A 23,802-nucleotide genomic window follows, 5' to 3' on the forward strand; every position below is an offset into this window, starting at 1 on the left:
CGCCTTCTATTGCGCACCCCGTCAGACCTCCTGGACTCAAACTGATTCTCGGCGAGAATGCCGTTGGACGGTGGCCACGTACGCCGCAAGCTACAGAAACGACACCTGCATTCTTGCCGTTCCTGGAGTCGAGAAAAAGACATCTGTGACCGGCCGTAGTCGATGAACGCGCCCTCAGTGCTCTCTTTTCTTTGCTTATTTGTTTCTGTCCGAAATTCCTTCCTTCTGCGCAGAGTGGCAGAGCGAACGTGCGTTCAATAGACTTCCTTGCCTCTCCTTGCCTTTGTCCCTAACTCTAACGGACGATGTGTGTGTGCTGTGCTATGTGCTCTCTCTCTCTCTCTTCCCCTTCCCCATCTTTCATCGCCCCCATCCCTCTCCCATGTGTAGGGTAGCAAACCGGTCAAGCTAAGCTGGTTAACCTCCCTGCCTTTCCTTCTCCCCTTTTTCCTTCCTTCCTTCCTTCCCCTCTGTCTGTGTATTTTTTTTCTTTCTTGGCGGCCCAGCGAGCCTACTACGCACTGCATGTGCATCATTATTAACAACGTGAAGTGCTAAATCACAAAATAAGCTGCACGATAAGAGGGATAGCCAACTGACATTAAGAGAAAAAATATGAAGCTGGGCCCTCTATGTAATGCGTTGGATGGATAACCGGTGGAACATTAGAGTTACAGAATGGGTTCTGAGAGAAGGGAAGTGCAGTCGTGGACGGGAGACGACTAGGTGAGGTGATGGAATGAGGGAGTTCGCAGGCGCAAGTTGGAATCACTTGGCGCAGGACAGGGGCAATTGGAGATCGCTGGAAGAGGCCTTCGTCCTGCGCAGTGGACATACAATAGGATGATGACGATGATGATGCTGCGGGTGGGGGTGGTGGTAATCTTATGGTCCGCCCGTGCGTTGCAGATTGACGGAATTGTACTTGCTCCTATAGGGACGCATTTCGGGAAGCTTACGCAGGAAGCACATTCAAAATGCTGCGTTCGCGCTGCAAGGATTACCCAACGCGGACTGAATAGAGCGCACGCCACTAATGTGGGAAGTAGCTTTTAGTAATTATCTGTGCAACGATCTCAGCAAGACGGGGCAAAGCTTTGTTGCTTGGTAACAGCTTTATTTATAGTCCTGCAGAGCTTTCGCCGACGGGGCCTTAAGTCTCCCACGTGGGGACGTCGAGGTGTTGCCTTGCCACCGCCTCGCGGGCCTGGGGCTGCGCCCTCGAGGCGGCTGGAGCTGCGCATGGCTGGGGTTGGGGTTGCGCCAGGCAGCGGCCCACCGCGGCGGAAGGGTTCTGGAGTTAGCAGCGTGCGGGTGTTTGTTACAGTCCCAGAGCATGTGAGTTAAAGTGCCTATATCAGTGCTTTATGTCTGCGAATATTTTTAAACATTCTCAACATTTACCCAACAGTGTGGACCGACTCGCCGGCCATTATCGCGCCATACAGAAAAAGGACGCTATTTTTAAATAATGATATGCGACTTCTGTTGTTTGCTTGCTGCTGTTGCTGGTATGTTGGGTACCATAGCGGCAGCACTAATTCTTCGGAGAGCGCGGTCTGTGCGCCCACCAGACGCAAAACAAATGGACCAGCCTTACCTTTCTTTCTTTCTTTTTCTTTCTTTCTTTCTTTCTTCGCCTGGCGTGAGGCGGTCAAGTGCGTGCAACGCGCACTTTATGGCTCGCTGTGAGCAACTGACCATTGAGTAGCCTGCGCGCGATGTCTCGTTAGCGTGAAATATTAAGCAGCCACTTCAGCTCGCGTGCGAGAATGCGATCACGCGTCCTCTCGTCGCTTTCCGCCTTTTCATTGCTGATAGCCGGATGATTCTTTTTTCTTTTTTTTGCGTATTCACCAAATATAAGTATGTAAAAGTTAACTATACACACCCTCAATTTCTGATGCAATCATTACAGTACCGCTTCCCATTAGCTTCGTTGCAACAGCACTGTCGGATTCCATACTGGCGGCAGCATTAGATATGCACTACATATACACACATCTGTTATTTTCCACAATCATTCTGCCCATAATCTGAGTATTGTCCTCGGTATAGTTCCCTTCTCGAAGCAACTAGCGCCGTCCCATTGTTATTTCTTGATTCGACATTCACTTTTTTTAAATATGAGCTCATCGCCACCGATGTTCAGAGCAGGTCAGAAAAATTCACGAATAGGCTTAATATAGACGGGGAGAAAACAAGCAAAATGGATAAAAATACGCAGGTTACAAGCACACGACTTCCTGCGTGCCTTTATCCGTTGCACTTTATCCATTTCACTATACACAAGATAGATAGAATAAACTTTAATGTCCAAAGGATAAGGTGATCTACCCACCCCCCGACACGCAGGTCAGCGGGCGAGTACCGCCGCCTCAGATGCAGGCTGGGAGGTCTTGGGTCCCAGCAGCCTCTTCAGCCAGTTGGACGAGCCGGAGCTGGAGCTCAGAGTCCGAGCTGCGCAGCAGGGTCTCCCAGGTGTCTCTACTACCTATTTTGTGCGTTTCCCCGGGAGAGTACGGACATTCCCATATTATGTGGTCGAGGGTCCCTCTCACCGGACAAGGATTACACCTATCGCTCCTGGACTCGGGGAACATGTGGTTCGTCATAACCGGGTGCGGATACGTATAAGTTTGCAGTCATCTCCACGCGACTGCTTGTCTGTTGTTTAATTTCGGGTCTGGCGGGGATACCAGTCTACGAACAAATATATAATGCTGCGTGATCTCCCCATATTTTAGCATGCGCTCTCCGCTCCCTGGGTCATCGATGGGCCCCGTAGCGGCTCGGCGGTAGAGGTCTCGAGTCAGCTCGTGGGCCGCCTCGTTGCCGGGGACGACTTGGTGGGCCGGAGTCCAAATTATTTGAATTTTTCTATCTAACTTTCTCTGGCCTGGGATTCTGGCCGCTAAGGGCAAGATCCTTCCGTTGCTAAAATTTTGTATGGCAGTTTTGCTGTCACTGATCGCAAATTTCGCGTCCGTTCCAGCGCAAGCTAACGCGATCGCAATTTCCTCGGCAACTTCTATGCTTCACCCGAGCCGAGTGGCAGCTGTCACGAGATTGCCCCTGCCACTGACGGCCGTTGCCACCGTCAAACCGCCGCCACCTCCTGCCGCGTCTACATAGGCAACCTCAAGTTCCGAAATTTCACCGAATCTAATTTGTAATGCTTCGGCTCGTTCTTGCCTCCTGGCTTACCCGGCTGAAGATGTACGCCTGTATTAGTTTAATCAAATTTTTCTCATTTAACCCTCGGCCTTTGCTGGCCATCCGCCTAAGTAGGCTCAAGGTCTGCATCGCGTGATCCTGCAGCCTCTTGACGGTCTCACCATTATGGCCGTGTGACTGAATAATCAGGCCCAAGATTCTGATTTGATCGACTATTGGTACCTCCTTACCCGCCACTTTAATTCTGACCTCCGACGGTGCCTTGCACCTTAAGTGCTTCGGATTGTATATGATCGCTATACACAAGAATGAAACTACGCCAACTAGCCCAAATTTAAATCATTGCGAACGGAAGGCCATGTTTACACTTGATGGTGGGTTAGTCGGTTCGTTTTAACTAATATGACGAATACGGCGGAAAATAGGCATGTGTCAGGAAAGAGATCGGCGTAAATTTATCTCACCCGTCTCTGTACTTTTCTGGACTTCTCACTGCGCTTGTGGGGTCCACCGGTCCTTAGATCGCGGTGGTGGATGTATAAAATCCCGAGGCCCCTCATAGTCCCCGTTCACCCGCGGACATCGCTTCGAGGAAGCGAGGCAGTACATCAAGCGATAACGAGGACAGATAGCTGTACTCCGTATCAACTGACGAGTCTTCAGAAGACAGATTTCGACCTGTCCTGTACCGCACGCCATACGAAGAATTAACGCATCTTCGGCGTCAAGTTCGACCACCATAAGAACTGTGTCTCAACGATAGCCTCACTCCATCCTGTTTGTGCCACAGAACGCTACTGACAACCTACGCGTCCTCAGCAGGCAAGCACTCTCCGAGTATCTAGAAAACACCGTGCCGTACGAAATCAAGGATGCCAGGATAAACACTAGGAGAAACATCCTGCCAATCGATGTGGTGAACCTGAGCGCGCTGAGCACACTACAATATGTAACGAATCTGGGTAACATCAAGGTCTGATCCATTGTGCCAGCGAATGGTGCCACAATAAGAGCAGTCATCTATGACATTGACAATGAAATGCCTAACGCAGACCTCCCACTTCTCATAAAACCAGCAAGTGAACACAACGTCATTGTGCCCCTTGGTCGCCTTGGTAACACACGTTCTTTGAGGATAACGTTCAAAGGGGACTGTCTTCCCTCCTACATGAAGGTTGGCCACTTTCGCCACCAGGTTCGACCATTTATTCCAAGAATAATGCAATGCTTCAACTGTCAGTAGACTGACCATGTGAAGGGTGTTTCCAGAAATTGCGGAGTGTACCCTCGATGCCCCGAACCCCACTCAGAAGACACCTGCAGCGCAATCACGTTGATGTGTCAAGGTGACCACTGAGCCTCTTCCAAAGACTGTACCAAGATTAAGAAAGAGATCTCCATAATCAAACAAATGGTGATAGACAGCTCTACTCACAAAGAAACCGCTGAGGAAGTCCGGTGAAGACGATGTCAACATCGAAGGTTCTCACGACGGAAAAAAAACTTTTCAAGAAAAGTCGACTCGTCAAGCAGCACCATCAGTGAAAGTTTCCAGAACCCCAAACATCAATGCTGGAAGGGAGAAAACTGCTAGATCTCTCTCTACAATCTAATGGCCGCCACTTACGCGTACACGACCGGCAGAAGAGCCACACCAGGAGCCGCACCCAATAAAAGAAGCTAGTTGCTTCATCTGAGGAGTCGCGGAAAACAGATGAGCACACGATAGCGCTTCTTAGGCATTTAATGAAAGCCATTCGCGTGTTTCTAAACAACATGCACACACCGCCTGCCAGAAGTGCGCTTCAAGTACTGGCAGCTCTGAGTCGTGTGCTGGCAACCCTTGAGTAGATCATCGCTCCACAGTCACTGTTTTTCAGGGATGAGCTCCGAAAAACAGCTATGTTTTCGTGGAATGCCCGGGGACACAGGGCGGGTATTTCGGATTTCCGTCGCTTCGTGTATGCCAATATCTTTCCCATTATCGTCATTTGCGAGCTGATCTTATCGAATACGATCAATATTTTTGAATATGAATCGTTTGTGTCGTCGACTGTTGGTGAAAACAGTAAGGTTTTTGTGTTTATTCTCCGTGACCTCACTTACATTCATCAGCCTGTGTCACCTAATGACGATAATAAATATATAGGCCTAGAGAGAAGAGAGAGAGAGAGAGAAAGCAAGGACAGGAAAGGCAGGGAGGTCAACCAGAAGAGCCCCCGGTTTGCTATTCTAAACTGGGGGTGGAGGAAAGGGGAATAGAAAGAGTAAAAAAGAGAGTAAGCACTGAGTGCGTGTGTGAGGGGCACTATACACCGGCACATTATAAACGGTCTCTTAAGCCGGTGAAATTCAAGTATTACACTAGTGCACGAATCGCTTTCCGTGCCAGTGACGGGTGAACTCGGTGACTGGGTGAACGGTCTTGAGTCCAGTCGGTGTAAAGTTGCCCGTAGAGAGAGGCGTTGTACATCGTAACGGAGGCAGGTAGACAATAGGTGCTCGATGGTTCCCTCGCACCCACAGGAATCACACATCGGGCTCTCGGCCATTCCCAAACGATAGGAATATGCGTTCGTGAACGCCACTCCCAGCCACAAGCGGCATAGCAAGGTTGTTATATAGACCTAACAGTAAAGGAAAATAATCTTGCCACACAAGTCTACGAGACATCCTGTCCTCAACTCCCGATCCGTGCGTCATTATTGTAGACTTCAAAGCCCATTTTACACTCTGGGGAAATTCAGCGATCAACCCGAGAAGCTAAGGTTTGGTATTTTTCACCTACAGTAATGAATTTTGGCTGTTGATTGATGGAAATCCTACGTTTCTACGTGGCTCCACATACAGCATCTCTCTTAGCTTGGCTTTTATCTCACGAAGCTTTGTCGGACCTGCTGGGTGATTTGCGAACATACCGCGGCACGATAGCGACCATATCCACACGTACGTCAAGATCAGAGGATGACCTCCTTCAAAAATACGGGATATGATCCAAAGAGTGGACTGGACTAAATTTTAATCTCTAATGGAGGAAAACGGCGAAGACAATCCATCTTTCGACTTGGAAGAGGCAATCAAGAGCGTTGTGCAAGACACCATGCGCACTCTCACATGCTCTTCGAAACTGACGGAATTTGATGGGGAACTAGAACGACTTCGAGCAATCCGACGACGTGCTGAACGAAGGTACCGACGTACGAAGGCAATGGAATATTTAAGGACCGCCAGACTCGCGCAAAAGAAGATCCAGCACCGGGTAGACAAGCTCAAATCGCAACGTCGGACTGCCTTCTGTGAGTCGCTAGATCCCCGCAAGCTTCTTTCGCAACTATGGGAAACAGTGCGAGGTCTCTGGACACTCGCGGTACAGCGGTTCCCATTCAAGGCTCAAGATTGACGTGGCACAGAATTTTTGCGCCAGATTATCCGGCCAACTGACAGATCCCAGCATTCCAACGCCTTCGAGTAGTTGTGCGCCACCGCGTGATCACCGCATGGATCTACCATTCTCAATCCACGAACTTAAGGCAGCATTAGCTTTGTGTGGCCATGCATGAACACCAGGACCTGAGGGAATTTCCTACCGAGCTATGTCATCTGGGTGAGCGAGCGAGAGGTGCTCTCCTTGAGCTGTACAATGAATCTTGGAGAGGTGATGCGCTACCAACAAGCTGGAAGACAAGTCGCCTTGTTCCACTGCTGAAGCCTTGCAAGTCGCCGTTGGAACTCTCGTCATATCGCCCGATCGCTTTGGCAAGCTGTGTCGACAAAGTAATGGAGAGGATAGTCCTAGGACGCCTGAAGTGGTACTTGGAGTACCATAACACCTACCCGGATGCCATGGCGAGCTTTCAAGGTGGTCGATCATCGATCGATAACGTCGTCGACCTGGTCACCTACATTCAGCATGAGAAATTGCGTAAGCGTCTCTGCGCTTCTTTGTTTCTTGAGGTCAAAGGGGCGTATGACAACGTTACGCATGAAGCCATCCTCTCTGCTCTCGCAGACGTAGAAGTGGATGGTCGAATGTTTCAATGGATACGGAGCTATCTCTCCATGCGATCCTTTTTTTGTACGCACCGAGGAAGGTTTTACTTCTCTACATTATAGCTACCACGGCGTCCCCCAGGGCGGTGTTCTTAGCCCTGTGTTATTTAATCTAAGTCTAATTGCTCTCCTCGAGCACGTGCCAAGCGCAGTCAGGTTATCAATGTACGCGGATGACATCTGCTTATGGACATCTGCAGTAACACGCCTACAGTTGCGAGTGAGAATACAGAGAGCCGCCACGCAAACTGCTATCTACCTCCATAATCGAGGCCTGGAAATTTCCTCCGAGAAATGCGCGCTAGTGCCATTTACGCGCAAACCCATGACAAACTACAGCGTAATGATAAATGGCCAAATTATACCATATGTTCGATCTTACAAGTTTATACGTGTCATAATCGACAGGGGCTTGTCATGGAGCCCGCACGTATCATACATAAAGAAACAATTGACAGGCATCTGCCACATGTTCAAGTTTTTCACTGGTAAGACTTGGGGAATGTCGAAAAGTGCTATGCTGCAACTATACAAGGTGCTTTTTCTCGGCTTTCTGAGGTACAGCTTGCCAGCAATAACAAACATTATTATTATTGTTTGTTTTGAACACATATATACAAATGACAGGAAAGAGAAAGCGAGGCGCAGGCTGGCAACTGCCACCGGATGTAGCACAACGCCTGCCTACTCGTCAGAAGGTAGTTGACGGCAACATAGAAATAGAACATAGGAAGGAGGGGAGGATGAGGAAAGGAAGCGCGACAGGACAAATCTAAAGAATAAAGTATAACAGACAGTAGAGATTACACACAGTAGGGCCGATCCCTGAAGGTCATCCTATTACAGAATGTTGAATAAAGGAAGGAAGGAAGGAAAAAGTGGAGAAGGAAGGCAAGGAGGTTAACCAGTTTTGCCTAACCGGTTTGCTACCCTACACATGGGAGCGGGATGGGGGGGGATGAAAGATGGGGAGAACAGATAGAGGGCACATAACACGGCACACACATCGTTGGTTACAGTCTGTCACTCTTGTGCGGTACGTGACATCACTGTCACAGCCGCTTGTCCAAGCCCGTATCCTTCATAAACCGAAGTAGTCCCTTCGTCGCCTTCAGCTGCGATGACTTCAGTCGGCGATATGTGAAAATGGTTGCAACTGACAATGGTCTATTGTCAAGGTGCGCTAGAACGGACGCCATGGACTGTATCTGAACATTATATTCAGGACAGTCGCACAGAATGTGTTCCAGCGTCTCCTCGCAAAGACAGGCATTGCAGAGAGCGTTGTCGGCCATTCCAATGCGAAACGAGCTTTATCGCTTATGGCTAGGGGTGGCCTTCACGAAATCTTGAATAAAGAGTTGCGACGCTACAAACGTGAACCTTAGTTAACGCTAGAAAAATAAGTAGAGCGCTATGAGCCTGATCAACACAGCAAAACTAATCTACGCACAATACAAAGTGTTCAGTCTCAAGTGCTCCGGATCAGTCTAGGCCTGCTTCAGAGTGCATCAACAGTAGCGACAATATATAAATCTCTAGAGACAAACTTGTCAAGACTCACATTGAAATTGAAGCGCTGAGGACATATATAAGGCATCTTGCCAGGACTCCTCGCCACAATCTACAACCTAGCCTCTCTATCAGCGGACAGACCACGCACCTCTTTCAGCCAAACGATAACCACACATGGTGAATCATTGCCAGCTTGCTTCACTCCTGCTGTGAGACCTTCGATTCCTCCATGGTGCCTCGCTCAGCCAAAAATCAACCTCGCAATACCTGGCAACTCGAAAAAAGCTGATCTATCATCACCAGCACTTATACAGCTTACGTTACTACTTTTGTACGAGAACTACCGCGACTCTACGCATATCTACACTGATGGATCTGTACTGCCAAACAGCTCTGTTGCGGAAGTCGTGATACCAGCGAAAGTTACAACCATCAAATTCAATATGACTAACGCGACATCATCGACGGTAGCAGAGCTCGCAGCGCTCCTCCTTACTGCCCTTCATTACATCGGTGATGACCCGTCACACAAGTTGACGATCTTCCGCGATTCAAAGGCAGCCCTGCAGTCTCTACTGTCACCTGTACCACGCGGACTAGACGAACAGCTAGAGTTTCGCATTAGTCAGACGATGCACCATATGGAGTGATGCAGACCATGAAATAATGTTCCAATGGCTTCCAAGTCACTGCGGGTTATCGGCAATGAACGGGCCGATGGAGTTGTCCGTTCAGGCCATACTAAGAACCACCACGTACCGATACCACTTTCTAGAACTGATGCAGCATGGAAGCTCCGCCTGCTTGCTCGCCAATGCACCATATCGCAATGGTATGAGCCACATTTCAGGAATTCCCTACTATAATCCCTTGATTCCACATTAAGCCTTCGAGCCCCACGAAAGCTTTGCCGTGGAGGCGCCACGCTTTTGTATCGGCTGTGGTTGGGCGTTGCTTTTACCAACGTCATCGCGACGGCCATCCCTACGCGTTCCGCATAGGCATGGCCGACACCGCAACCTGTGACAACTGCGGCCATGAGGACTCGATTGGCAATTTTTTGTGCGACTGCCCGAAGTACCGTCCACAGAGGGAAATCCTTCGCCACGAACTCAACCAGTTGGACGACCGACCACTATCGGAAGAAGGAATTCTACACCACGACAGGGCCTAACGTCACAGAAGAAGGCCTTGCAAGCGCTACTGCGCTTCCTGCGATCTACACGCCTTTGTGAACCTCTCTAACTGGAACGCCATTCGTGTTTGTCTCTCTATGTGTGCATTTTTTCAACCATTTTTTTCTCTGTGCTCTTTGTAACCCCTATCTCCCAACTTCAGTGTAGGGTAGCAAACCGGTGGTTAATATCTGCTTAACCTCCCTGCCTTTCCTTTTCATCTCTCTCTCACACACACACACATCAAGGAAACAACATGCAAAGCACCGGACATGCGCGCCCAGTACTATGCTCCGATCTATCTAATATCAAACATATGCGTTGCCATACCGAAAAAGTTACTAACATAAGTTCCTAAAAACCTTTTTTGGCAGCTTCTTTATATGCAATCGCGATATTGCTCAATTTTATGTACGTGTGCAAAGCTCGGATCTGTAAAGTTCACGCCCGGCCCCTCCCCCTCTTTTCTTTTAATACACTTGAAGGCGTAAATAACAATTCTCTTTTCGAATGTCACTAGAACCTGACCCTATATTTTTCTTCTCAGTTGTTCCAAAATTCTGCTGACTTCTGCTTATTTTCTTATGCTAATGCAATTTGCCTCCATATCCTATAAACAAGAGGACGGCACCCTATTCCGTCCAAAGTTCTTTTAAGAAAGGCCTGTTGTATCTCTCTCCTTCGCAATAATTCAGCAGCTGCCAAAAAAGAGTGCACTTTCCACGCATTTGAATAGGGAACGTCGGAGCTCAAGGTTCCCTCGAACTAGAAGCCGTTTGCAACCTATATTGGTTCGAGTGCTGTAAAAAGATCTATCCCAAACCCCCTGCGAATAGGTTTCAAACCAAAGCTCTTTATTTTTAATACTTAACTAGGGGATCCACAGGGCAACAAGTTTCAACATTCGTAAAGGAGGAACGGGCGATGCAACCAGTAGTCGCACACATTAACTGAACCGCTCGAATCACCCCGCATCGGTGGGTCAGTGGCCATTGAGCTCCGTAGATCGAAGGCTCGGCGGCTGGGCACGAGGTCAAAGGTTCAACTCCCAACGTCAGCGGCCACCTTTAATTGAAAGCGGAATGCATAAACGCTCGTCTGTCAAGCACTCAGTGTGTCTTAAGTGCCCTAATTGTTCAAAATTAATCACAAGCCTTAAGTTCTGGTGTATTCTTAAGGATTGAACTCGATACCTAGATACAGTCCGAATGATTTCCGTCTACAGACAACATGCTAACGTAGAAACTGTACAATAAAAAAATAACCCACACCAATTTAATCCCAAAGTTCGATAACATAAACCGACGCGAAACTCGAAAATGTTAGTCGCAGTCCAAAACTCGAGAACCTCTCAGCGGCGTTCAATTAGACATTAATGCTTTCGCATTCACGACTCATAAGAATTGCGTAGGAGTCCTCGGACTTTTCTTTTTGTTCGTACGAGCTAGTTGTCTGTCACTGGCTGGCTCTTTGCGCTAATATGTTCTCTGCCTCTATTCTCTGGTACTTGTTCTTAGGAAGTGATCGGCGTAAGGAACTGCTACGTGAATATGGTCCTCGGTTTCAACGGTGGCTGCTCCTGATATCTCCTTTTCTTTCCCGATAATATTCCGGGGTGCTTCAGTTCCGTTCCCCCTGTGCACGTATTATGTGTTGCTCTCCGAGAGAAATGGAGAGAGATAGAGAAAGCTGCACAGACACACAACGGTGCCGACGCGAACCGCTTGGACGTCAGAAGGGAGAGCCACGTGCGTTCGTGCAGCCGAGGTTACTCGTTGTTGCAAAAGCAGCTTCGCAGCCGGGTCAATGCTGAGCACTTCGAGGCGAAGAAAAACACAAAACTGGAACAGGCGAGGCGCAGCAGCTGCCATTGTCAAGACGCGCGGCTCCTCTCACGGCGGCCACCTGTTGTGGACATTCCGCGTCTCATCGACCCTCCCACGCAGCTGCCAAGCAGACCGGCCGAGCCCAGTATGCATTCGTAGCGGAGTGGAGAAGCCACTTCACTCACACGCCGCTCGCTACAGCGCAGGCGCATCGGCGCCAACAACAGATGGTGCCGACTCGCGGACTAGGGAATCTTTACGAGAAAAGGAAAGAGCATCGATGGCTGTGGCGCTGCTGTACACAGGCGGACGTATACGCAATAATCGTATCCCGCATCCGGGCCGGTGTTGTAAAGGGCGAGACGAATGACGTACAACACCAACGATGCCGACTGGATTAGCGAGAGCGAAGAGGCTGACACTTCGGGCGTAGAGTAACGCTGACAGCGGCATCGGCAGAGACGTTCTATGCTTACGTCAACGAACGAATGCGAGACCGCTGCTGGCGAAAGGTGTTTCGGTTGAGACAGGCAGGTCGCCTTCCGCGGGAAAAGGCGATGTCCGCGGTGGGCGGACGTGGAGACCGAGGAAAGTTTACGTTAGAATAGGACAAGGCGCTCGCGCGAGATGCGAGCGAGCGCCAGCGCGGAGGGAGAGACATTGTCATCGTGCGCCCGCAATGACGCACCACGGTTGCTCCGATCTCTGCGCCTCGGATTGGCAGATTCGCATCGGCAGATGGCTGGCCCGACGCAAGGAGCGGTAATCCTCTGGCGCTGCGCTACCGACGCGAGTTCTTGTGCGGCGAATGCGCCCCGAAAGCGCAGTAACGGAATCTCTTAGCTTGATTCATGCGTAACGGAGGAGACGTCGAACCTCTTGGCCTTCTATGCTAAAGGTACGTCGCACGGGCCGCGCTTTCATATTTTGTACTCGCGGCGAAGTTGTGGGCGCCCGTGTCGTTCTTTTACAAGTTTTCTTACAGCCCTGGAAAGTGCAAATCGTTCACGTCCAGCGAAACCATGTAGGATGTCGTCTGCGGAGCCTAGCTTGAGTATAACTTAGGTATAATAGTTCGTGCTGCGCTATAATCACAGGTATGCGCGGGACCTTTCATGAAATAGATAGCTTGGAGGACGCAAATAGCTTTTTGTTAAGGGTTTGCGATAAAGATAGCTTTTTTGGTAGCTTTCGGACTTCCGCAATGTCTTCGGAGCGATACCGTACAAATAATTTGGCATTGAAACTCGCATCTTATATATAAATACTTGTGACTTTGAAGATAGAAACCATCCTCGGGCAGGAATCTCAAAAGAATCAAATTGATAAACCCAGGTTACAAAATATATCAATTTAGATATTCATCAATAAAGATGTCAATTATCAGAAAAGGTCTCTATTAATGTGCACTTTCCCGTAAAACGTCTTCCTCGCGCTTCATGATTGGCTCGTGTGGTGTTCTATATATATATATGTATATATGACATGTTGTTAGCGGAGGCGGGGGCCTATTGGCAAAAAGCACTTACGAAAATTTGTGAATTCGCTTATAAATAGAGTATGTCTTGCCTGCACAATGCATTCTCCAAAACGTTCGGAACTGTTCGGAATTGCTAATACCAGCCAGTCGCGATGATGGATGTAATATTAACGAGAGCTATCAGCATCTTCCAAAGAACATTTACGAGAAATAAGCTATATGTTGTCCTGTCTTACGACCAATTCCAGTGTAAGAGTATTTTGCGAGAAAATGATAAACTTAGCTGTCGTTCGCTAGAGCCGCCTGATATTGACTGGTCGCCTGCTTTAATATTATATCCGACATCACGACCAGCCGGTATCCAGATTACAATCCACAAAAATATCTTGCTGGAAGTGTTCCTAAGAGAACACGCCGGCCATTTCTTTTGTAGGACATGTTATTAGGAAAGGCAGCCAGCCAATGGCAAACAACACTTACGGGTGAAAAGCTTTGAGAATTCTACCTCTGCTTTTACGAATAATTTCATCGTACGAATGATCTCATAAATACGGCCCGAGAACTGTTGCCAAGCAACGCGCTACTCATTTGAAAATTTTCATCACGCATGCCTAGCGTCATCATGAGATGCGTCATCAATTTATCCATACAGCAGGTGCATCGGCGTCGCATTTCGAGTCATTACGCCTCAAAGTTCAAGATAACTAGTCAAAAGGGCGCGTATGCTTCACAGAACATTCTTAATTGGCCTAATGCACCGTGCGACTTGCTTGCAAAAAGTTCGGACATGCTTAACAATGAAATATGAGTATTACGATGTTGAAGACCTATGTGCATTGTTTTTTTTTCCTTTCTCGTAGCTTTGCCGTTCCACTGCCGCCTCGTTAAGCGTACCACGGCTCAAATTCAGCAAGGCGAGGAAGAGACTGCCGAAGCACCAGTTACAAAAAAAAAAAACGGGTCGCAACCACTTATTGTAACCCAAAGCTTTCAGTGTCGAACCACAGCTTACTCAGCAAAGTTTCACGAAATCAAGGTACGGTTACGCTGCCCAAGACATCTAGTCTGTATACATTGCCATACTTATTTTTCTAGCTACCTTTCCTGTTGACGTCATTTTCTTTTACTTTCGCTGTCTTTTGTTTTTCTTACCCCAGTTGCACACAATGCAAGCGTTTTCGCCTCGCTTCGTTCGTTTATTGTGACAGACTGACGTCAACCTGCTTTGTCTTTTGTTTTTGCGTTCTTCATGCTTTTCTCTCGATCGTTCAGCGAGAACATCCTTAAAAATAGTACAATACAGTCTGTTGCATCACATTCTTATCCTAAAACAGTGTTACCCTTGTATCGTGTGCGCATGAGCAAGAATGCACATACGGCGGTTGGGCATCAACTGGCCCGTCTTTTTACTAGTCTCTTTTATAGTTTTGTGCGAGAGTGTGGCGCATGCACCGAACTGGTTAGGGGAAAGAAGGATGCGCTTGCTATCAGCTCGTTTGGTTACGTGGTGACCACCATATGATACATCTCTTTCCCTTAACGAGAAGGAAAAAAAAGGACGGAAGGAAGAACTTTATAGCCATAGGGGAAGAGAGAATAGCTAGGAGGATTGACGAAAATTAGCTTCATATTGCAGCCGTTCAGGCTTCTTGCGCTGACGGTTCAACCTGCGGGACACTGCTTCCGACGCCTCCACTTTGGAGAAGACCTGTCTGTTGGCTTGTGGATGACTAGTGAAACCGGGTGCACTTAGGCCTTGTTCTGGAAGCTCCTCTCTTTCGTTTTTGGGCTGCTATTTTCATCGTTGCTGTTGCCGTCCTCTTCGTCTATCCTGCGGTACTCTTCCTGTGTTTGGAGCAGGTGTTGTCTGTTCCGCCTTAGAAGCCTTCCATCCTCGGTCCCCACGATGTAGGACCGGGGGCACCCACTTCTTGAAGCACTCTCGCCTTACGTGGCCAGCTGTCGTCAAGTATGCGCCCAATGCCTCCTTGCTGCAAAGGTTGCAGCGTTTTGCCCTTGGCCTGCTGCTGATGCTTGACTGTTGGGGATCCCAGCTCAGTGCTGTATTCTAGAACATTGGTGCGCAGGCGCCGTCCCTGTAACAGTTGGGCAGGTGAATGGCCATCCTCTTGGACAGACACACGATAAGACAAGAGTCCTAACCAAAAATTGTCGCAAGATTCATTGGTCTTTTTCATGATGCACTTGACTATCTGTACCCCCTTTTCAGCAAGTCCATTGGATCTAGGAAATCACGGGTTTGATGCAATGTGCTCAAAATCATAACGCTTTTTGAAGTCTGCGAACTCTTCGGATGCAAATTGAGGCCCATTATCTGTAAATACTTGCACAGGGACCCTGTAGCGCGTGAATATTGCCGATCTTTTTTGTACTACTTCATGGGCCGTCATAGTAGATAATTTTTCCACTTCAGGAAAGTTGGAGTGCGCATCAAACACTATAATGTTCTCTGCTCCAGCAAAATGGAATATGTCGATGCCGACTCTGTACCATGGCATACTAGGTGTCGGGCGTAAAACCAGGGGCTCGGACGGCTGCTCGTACGCATGTTTGGCATGTGTTGCACGAACAAATCATTGATTCAATGCTACTGTCTAGGCCAGGCCAAAAAGTAAGTACGTGCACTCTTGCCTTACACTTATTCATGCTCAGATTACCTGCGCGTACCTTTGTTGGCATTTCGTTCCTCGTGGACTTGGCTACGACAATTTTGCATCCTTAAAGCGCTATCCCATAGATGCCAGATGGCTCAGCCGTAAACGGACGTAATTCGCCTTCAACCACTATTCCACGCGATAGTTGGCACATTACAGTGCTCAGATAGGGATCCAATAGCATCTCGTCCTGAAGGCGCAGTTTTGTCGATGGGGTTACCATGGAACGAGGCGACATGAACTGCATGAACCTCCATGTCCTCCGCTGGTTTCCCGATTTCGTGAAAAGGCGGGTGCCCGAGAGAGCATGTCAGCCAGGCGCAGGTCCCTTCCAGGAATGCACTGCAAGTCAAACGTAGAAGGCGAACAAAGAAACGCTGTAGCCTTGGCAGCACTTCTCCGATGTATTTTTTTGTGATGGCCAACAATCGTCGGTGGTCCGTCTATGAGTATCTTGCGGCCATAAGTAAATTGATGGAATTTTTCACAGGCAAACGCTATGCCAAGCGTTTCTTTCTCGATTTGCGAATATCGCGTTTCACTATCAGTTAGCGTTCGCGAGGCGTACATGACTGGGCGCCATTCATTCTGGTGTTTTTGCAAAAGCGATGCTCCTATGGCGATGGCTGACACGTCTCCAGAGATCTTTGTTTTTTTTTTTAGTTTTATGAAAATAGGGCAGGAGCGGCGGAGATGTGAATATCTCGCAGACGTTTCGCCACTAGCGCCCGTGGTCTACTCAAGAACCGTACCATCCTTGATGAGGCTTTGCAGCTGCACCGTTTTATCGCTTAATCTGGGTACATACTTTCGAAAATAGTTAAGGACACCCATCATTCTTCTTACGGCATTTTTGTCTTTCGGCGCGGGCATGACTCGGACTCCTTCAATGAATTCAGGGCTCGGGCGCATGCCGCCTTCATTGATTATGTCACCTAGAAATGCTATCTCCTTCATACCAAACACACATTTTTTAGCAGCAAACGTGAGTCCTACAATTTCTGCCATTTCTAGCGTGGCACGCACGCGTTCGTCCATGTTGAGCTTTGTCAGCACTCCAAATGAGGACGTCGTCGACGTAAAAGCGTATTCCTGGGATCAGTGGCGTAGCTAGGTCGTCTGGCACCCGGAGCCCATAGGTCTTCTGTCACTGCCCCCCCCCCCCCCCCTCCCAGGTGTAGCAGCCGGAAAGAGGGGTGCCTTCAGACGTATGACGCATACGATAACCCCCCCCCCCCCGCTGGCCCTTCGCACCCGGGGCCCACGGCCCTCCGCCGCTCCCCCCTCCCCCCCCCCCTGTTGCTACGCCACTGCCTGGGATGCTTTCAAAGATCTCAGTCAGTGTCTTTTGAAAGACCTCACTGGCAAACGAAATGCCGAACGATAGCCTTAGGAACCGATAGCGCCCAAAGGAGTGGCGAACATGCAGACCCGCGATGGGGATTCATCAAGGGGTAAGTGATGAAAACCAGCGTTGGCATCAAGTCGCGAAAAAAAAATCAAACCCTTGACAGCTCACCTTCCATACCTTCACGGGTAGGCATCGGGTAGTGCTCAGGTAATATACTTTTGTTTACTTCTCTAGGGTCCATGCATACTCGGAGAGCGCCGTTCTTTTCTCTCGCCACAACTAGGGGACTTACCCATTCGGCGGGTACTTCTACTTTCACGATGATGGACGCCTTCTCCATGCGTGCCAGCTCGTCATGCAATGGTTGCTTCAGTGCCAAAGATACTTTCTGATCAGGTTGTACGACTGGAACCGCATCTGGTCGCAGAACCATCTTGTACTTTCTTTGTAGTACGTAGCCTGTGCCGCGAAAGAGATGTGGAAATTCTATTTCTGGCCCCGCTTTTCCACTTCGCCTGACTGAGTCGATGTTTGCTGGGACAATGCATGCCGAACTCGATGCATGTGCTCAAGCCAATGATGGCTTGGCGTCCTTTCTTCACGATAAAGAAAGCGGTATCTTTCGTTGTACCGTTTATCTCTAGTGCTATAGTGGCGACACCAAGATGTTTAATCTCGGAGCCGTTGTAGGCAGTCAGCACTGCTGCGCTCTCGCGCAACGCGTGCGCTTTCGAGGTGCGTTGAAAAATACTAAGCGAAATCAAGTTAGCTGCGGACCCCGTATCGACTTCGAGTTCTACTTCGTGGCCAGAGACCGTACCTCGCACTGTCCAGTCTTTTCCTGGTTTCGTGCTTACGCCACAGAAGCTGACATCAAGGACATCAAAGGTACCTTCATGATCTTCCTGAATGCCGTAAATTTGCGGGTTCTTGCAGCAGGATGAAAGGTAATTCTTTTTACATGCGTAGCAGGTTTTTCCGTAGGCTTGGCATTGCCATGGCGCGTGCACCCGACCACAGTGCTTGCACCGGCCTTTCTGCTCTTTGCCGCGTTCATATCGTCGAGAGAAATCTACTTGCATGCGCTCGTTGGCCCATGCAGCATTTTGTTCTGCCGCCGCTTCAGCTGCTTTGCATATGTTTTCGGCTCTTCGTAGAGGCGCTCAGGAGGATGGTGTGTCGAGGTAGCCGTCAGGAATAGGTCCAGTCTTTGCTTGAAGAGCTAGTTCCCAATTCCTTCTGACGTTGCCAGTCAACTGCAATTGGCAGGGTAGTTTTAAGACGTTCATGTCTTGCTTCCTGCCGTGCTGCTGCGGGCACTTCCGGCACCATGTATCGTGTGCGCCTGAGCAAGACTACACATACGGCGGTTGGGCAAGGTATATGTAAACTGGTAACGAAGCTTCCATAGAAGCCCACATGTCATGAAAATGGGACTCGTTGTAACCGTCGCCATCCACGTAGCGAAGGGACAATAGCAAGAAAAAAAGTAAAAGATGACGTCACAACCGGCAATGACAGTTACGTCAAGGCCTTGCGCTGCTTGGCGCGGATGTTTGAATTTCTTTAGCGTCCGGCATTACGGCCACTACGACAGCAGTTATTTTTCTTCTGAGGCTGAGGCGAGCTTGCGACTCGCCTCAGCTGAAACGCCAGCGTGTCCTTTGTCTATTAGGAGTGGCGCATTTCTTAATGTGAACGTAATTAGTCTGTTATTGACGGCAATTGCTCCAGTAGTTTGCTTAGGAAGGTGAGCGAATAGGATGTAAATAAATCACACTGCCAAAGAGCTTCAAAAATCAACTTCCCTTTTACTCGTCTTGAATAATGCGACCAATATCAACTGACCAAACAGAACATGTTTCAATGATGAGAAGTACTATGACCAGCACGCAGTCGTAATTCATAGCAACCCATGCGAATCCTCTTCACAGAATCATTCGTAATTCTTTGCGACACCATGTATTCGTATCCAACAGTTTTCAGACAACATTTTCCCACATTATCATCACATTATCATTTAGAAAACATTCGAATGACTCATTTTGCTGCCCGTCGGAGCCTGTGTTACGGAGAGTAAATGGACATAGCGCTATGTTTCGTCGCGGGGCGTTCCGCATATATCGTCACGACGAGGCCAGCGCGTCGGATGCCCCAGCGTGAACTTGCACGATAACAAAAAACGTGCACTCATACCTTTCGCCAACGAGTGCAGTGCCCTTGGTCATGCAAAGTGTGAAGTGAAGCGCATGCGACACATTGAAGAAACACGCAAGGAAATAAATTTTTAAAATCTCGGACGAAACCGCTGCGTTCAAGTCAGCAATGCCATTCCTCGTGACATAATAACTGGCTTGCACAGCCTTGCTAAGTCTTTCGCCAGAATCACTGGTTGGTAAGGGTCGCCAAGAAAGAACTAATAAATTGTGAAATAGAAAAAAAAAGTTTTGTTCTTTTAGTGCAGGAAAAATATCTCAAACGGTAAAGTTACTTGTATGCCAGCATTCGGATTAAAAGTTTTAGAGCATTTTTTCTTTTTTCACATTGGTTTTCTAGTTTCATTGTTTGTCCCCACCCTCACCTAGTCGCGCTTCAATCGTGCACCACTAATTGATATCCTTGGTGATTAATTTTGGCGCGCTTTTCGTTCCAAGCTTCGCGACCTATTCACATGGACTTTGGATTGATCATCAACTGGCTCGTGTCTTTTTTAGGCTCTCTTTTAGAGTTTTGTGCGAGAGGGTGGCACATCCACCAAAGTGGTTAGGGGAAAGAAGGCTGCGCTTGCTATCAGCTCGTACGATTATGTGGTGGCCAAATATGATACAGTCCTTGAATGCACTTATTTGTGCAGTCAAGGTAGCGATGACCAGTCATTACAAAAACGTGCGTCATGCATTTCACTGATATAAGTTTGTCTGACTGTATAGGGCAGAAACGAAGCTAATTAGCTCACTTTTGAGGGAACCATGTGCCTTTTAACGTAAAACTATTCCAATCTGTCTTTATTTCAATCTTCTGACAACAAATTTACGTAACCAGCGACACAAGCATCTAGCGCTAACTCGTGAGCGCTGTTTCAAAAGCCCAGTCAAGTGCGCTTCTCGTTTAAGCGATGTCGCTTTCTTTTGCTTTCAAAGCGAATAGCATTGCCTACATTGAGCAGTTTTTTTTTATCTAATTGGTTGAGAAGAGGCGACGAACACGCTCAAGTGGAGAGAGTTTCGATTGGCTGAGCCAGCACAGTGAAGGTAAATAACCGGATGAGGAGTGTGGTGTCGCCGCCTGCGATTAGTACGCTTCCCCTTGCTTATGTTGAAGTGGCTGGTCGAAAATCGCGGTGGCGTGCAACGGAAAGTTGAAAATGCCACTAAAATCGATCCTAAGCAATGAAGAGTTGGCAGAGCGATATCGCACACGTGCCAAAATGTCTCGATAACGTTATACTGCCATGCACATATTTTTATTTATAGGCAAATAAACTCATACTCCCCGACATCTGCGAGTAGCCAGTGCCTCAGTGATCGGCGGACAGCCATCTTCTATTCCTTTCGGAATGGGGCAGTTTCCGGCTATTGAGAAAAATATTCAGTTTTGTTCGGTGTATGACTGTATCGATAATGCGTGCACGACTCTTTTTTGCGGTTTTGTGACGTAGCGTGACAGACAGGCGAAGTGAGCGCAGCCCGAAAACGTTTGACCAATTGCGATTGGTCAAACGACACCTTTTTCGCTGATGGCGACAGACGGCGTCGAATTAGAAATTGTTATTTTTCCTTCGTTGGATCTAATCATGCCTAATCAGTATGCATGTCATGCATGCCACTGTCACGCATGTCAGATGGGTCGTTTTCGCGGTTTTCGTGACGTTACGTGACCGACATGCACAGAGGGCAAGGGGGGAGGAGGGTGCTCGAAGTATTTTTTGAGCAATCGTGGAGGGCTGATTACAGAACTGTAATAGAAAAGTTCGGAATAGCTTTACGTTATAGCCCTATAAGTTTCGTTTTCAAAGCGGAGCTTTTCTTTGCGTACCTGGCCGGCTTCTCGTGACCGTGGGTGCTGCGACGTGTCTGTTCCCTAGCCAAATAAGCCAACCAACCGCAGCTGAGGACACGCCGCGCGCCTCACTGGCTTCCTTGCACAACCACCAGATGGCGCTCGCCTCCGTGCATACGCGGAAGCGGCAACGGTGGCCGTGCAGGGAAAAGAAAAAGCAAGAACCAGAAAGCTCGCCTTCGCGCATCCACGGCAACGGCGGCGTTATTGCATTAGCTTAGCTCTCTACAATTCCTGTTCCTGTTCTCCCTTGCCCCAGGAGTAGTGTAGCCAACCGGACTCTTGACAGGTTAACATCCCTGCTTTCCTTTTATATATATATATATATATATATATATATATATATATATCGACTGAGCTTCCCTTCTGTTGGCACCCATTCTGTAACTCCAGTGGTCTACTGGTTATTCATCCTACGCGTGACATTGCCTGCCCAGCTCCATTTTTTTCTCTTAACATCAATTAGAATATCGGCTATTCTCATTTGCTCTCTGATCCACACCACTCTCTTCCTGTCTCTTACCGTTACGCCTAATATTTTTCATTCCATCGCTCTTCGCACGGTCCTTAACTTGTTCTTGAGCGTCTTTGTGAGTCTCCAAATTTATGCCCCATATAGCAGCACCGGTAGAATGCAGTGAGTGTGCACCTTCCTTTCCAATAATAGTAGCAAGCTGCCAGTCATAATCCGGCAATGCCTGCCGTATGCACTCCAAACCACTTTTATTCTTCTGTAAAGTTCCTTCTCTTGATCAGGGTCCCCTGTGCGTACTCCTTCACAGGCTCTAGATGGATATATAGATGCATGAATTTCGCACGCAGTCTCTTTGAAGCAGGGTTCTGTAACCGATGTCCCCACGCTCGTTTCCTCTCTATCCCCTATCTTTCACTCGCTATATTTTGTGCTACTAGCAATACGCATATAAAAGAAAGACATCCGTCACCAGTTGTTGTTTTAACAAACAGATATAGAATTGCTGAACTCTAGTTGCGATAAAAATCACTCTCTGCATCGCATGTTACTTTTTTTTTTCTCTGCTCCTTCAAGGAAGTGCAAGGATGTAGAAATATTCAAAGAGCCAGCGTTGTTCGGGACAGAATTCCGCGTGCTAATGTGGCCTTATGGTTGGAGCCTTGGTGTGCAGTGCCGCTGTGCCGTGGTTGAGTCCCACCATCAGGCACGTGATTATTATTATTTTTTAAGTGAGAGCTATTCGGCGAGACAGCAGCAGCATCCAGAAGCCGTGGTGAGGAAAGTCCGGGAGGGGTTCACAAAGAAAGCTTCACATTGAAGTCGTAACTAATCAAGGCGTTACAGTCTGGACGCGAACATGAAACACCCAGGACAGCCCTAAATGTGCTCTTGCCCTAGCCTCGGTTCTGCAGACGAGATGCCAGTAGCTGAACTTATTGCATTGTGAAATCATAATAAAAGCACTGGCCGTTAGCTTTACGATGCATTACGAGGCGCAGAAGCAGCCGCGGCCGTTTTTGTCTCGTGATCTATAAAAAAGAAAAGTGGCCCGTAACCGCAAATATTTGTCACGCTATTATGGTTCGCAAAACAAAATTCCACTCAGTCCTGCTGCTTGACGTGTTATGAGGGAAGTCGCCCAGGCAACGGCAAAACGCACTTACGAAAGAAAACCTTTGTGAATTGGACCCCCTGATATGACAGATATGCCACATATCCAGTAATAAGTTTGGCACACGTATGTATCATATGTTTTCATTTAATAATATGAGATTATTGGATACGTGATGCATTTTTCACATCGGATATTTTTTTAATACGTGGAGAAGATAATTACGCTGATTGGCGATTGTCAGTGATGCAACGAAAAGTGATTGTTTTGTCGTGTGCTCAGAATCTAGGAGCTCATTTTAAAAAAAAATCGTTCGCAACCTTGTTTCTTTAATTGGTGGTGCACTTTCGTTAATACTGTGTCCGCTATTTGAACTTGCCATAAGTACTAATCTACCAGGCGGCAATAATGTGTTTCAAATCGTTAAACGCCATAATTTTCGAAAAGCGCCCGTGTACCGTGCATTGGGCGCGTGGTAAGCAAGCCCAGGTGATCAAAATTGAACTGGAGTCTAACACTACAGCGTGCCTCATAATCATTGCATAGATTTTGGCTCGTAGAATCCTAGAACTTCTTTTAATGCTCGCAATTGTACTTCGCGAGGTTTTGTCGAACTTACACAAGCGCCTTTGGGGTCGGAAGCAATGCGATCATGCTACAGCTCCTCGTTCCATTAGCTTTAGCAATCATATATATACATGCGATGTGCAAGTCCTCATGAGCGTGCAGACAGTGCTGTTTCTCTGCTGCTGGTTCTCGGTTTGACCCGTGTACCCATTGAGGCGAGAGAATAGCAGCAAGCGAGACAAACTGTGACTGCGCGGCACTATGCAGTAATGCCACATCTGCATATGGCATTAAAACTGCGTGCGATATTAGTTCCCGTCTTGAGAGACAGTTTCAAAGCG

General features: G+C 48.1%; 1 protein-coding gene across 3 annotated transcripts in view; it reads left to right on the plus strand.

The window, feature by feature from the left end:
* Nucleotides 1-23,802, plus strand: part of Elk (Eag-like K[+] channel) — a 376,128-nt gene that overhangs the window by 160,553 nt on the left and 191,773 nt on the right. The window contains exons 1-2 of one of the 3 annotated variants that reach the window (XM_075680463.1): nt 11,908-12,641; nt 14,084-14,259. The exons of 1 other annotated variant lie outside the window; for it this stretch is intronic. The gene's annotated coding sequence lies outside the window, so the exon portion shown is untranslated. Of the gene's footprint in view, nt 1-11,907; nt 12,642-14,083; nt 14,260-23,802 lie in introns of those variants that run through there. One more of the 3 variants, XM_075680462.1, reaches the window with a different exon arrangement.

Source organism: Dermacentor variabilis, chromosome 2 (assembly GCF_050947875.1).
Source record: "Dermacentor variabilis isolate Ectoservices chromosome 2, ASM5094787v1, whole genome shotgun sequence".
In the NCBI taxonomy this organism is placed as follows: domain Eukaryota; kingdom Metazoa; phylum Arthropoda; class Arachnida; order Ixodida; family Ixodidae; genus Dermacentor; species Dermacentor variabilis.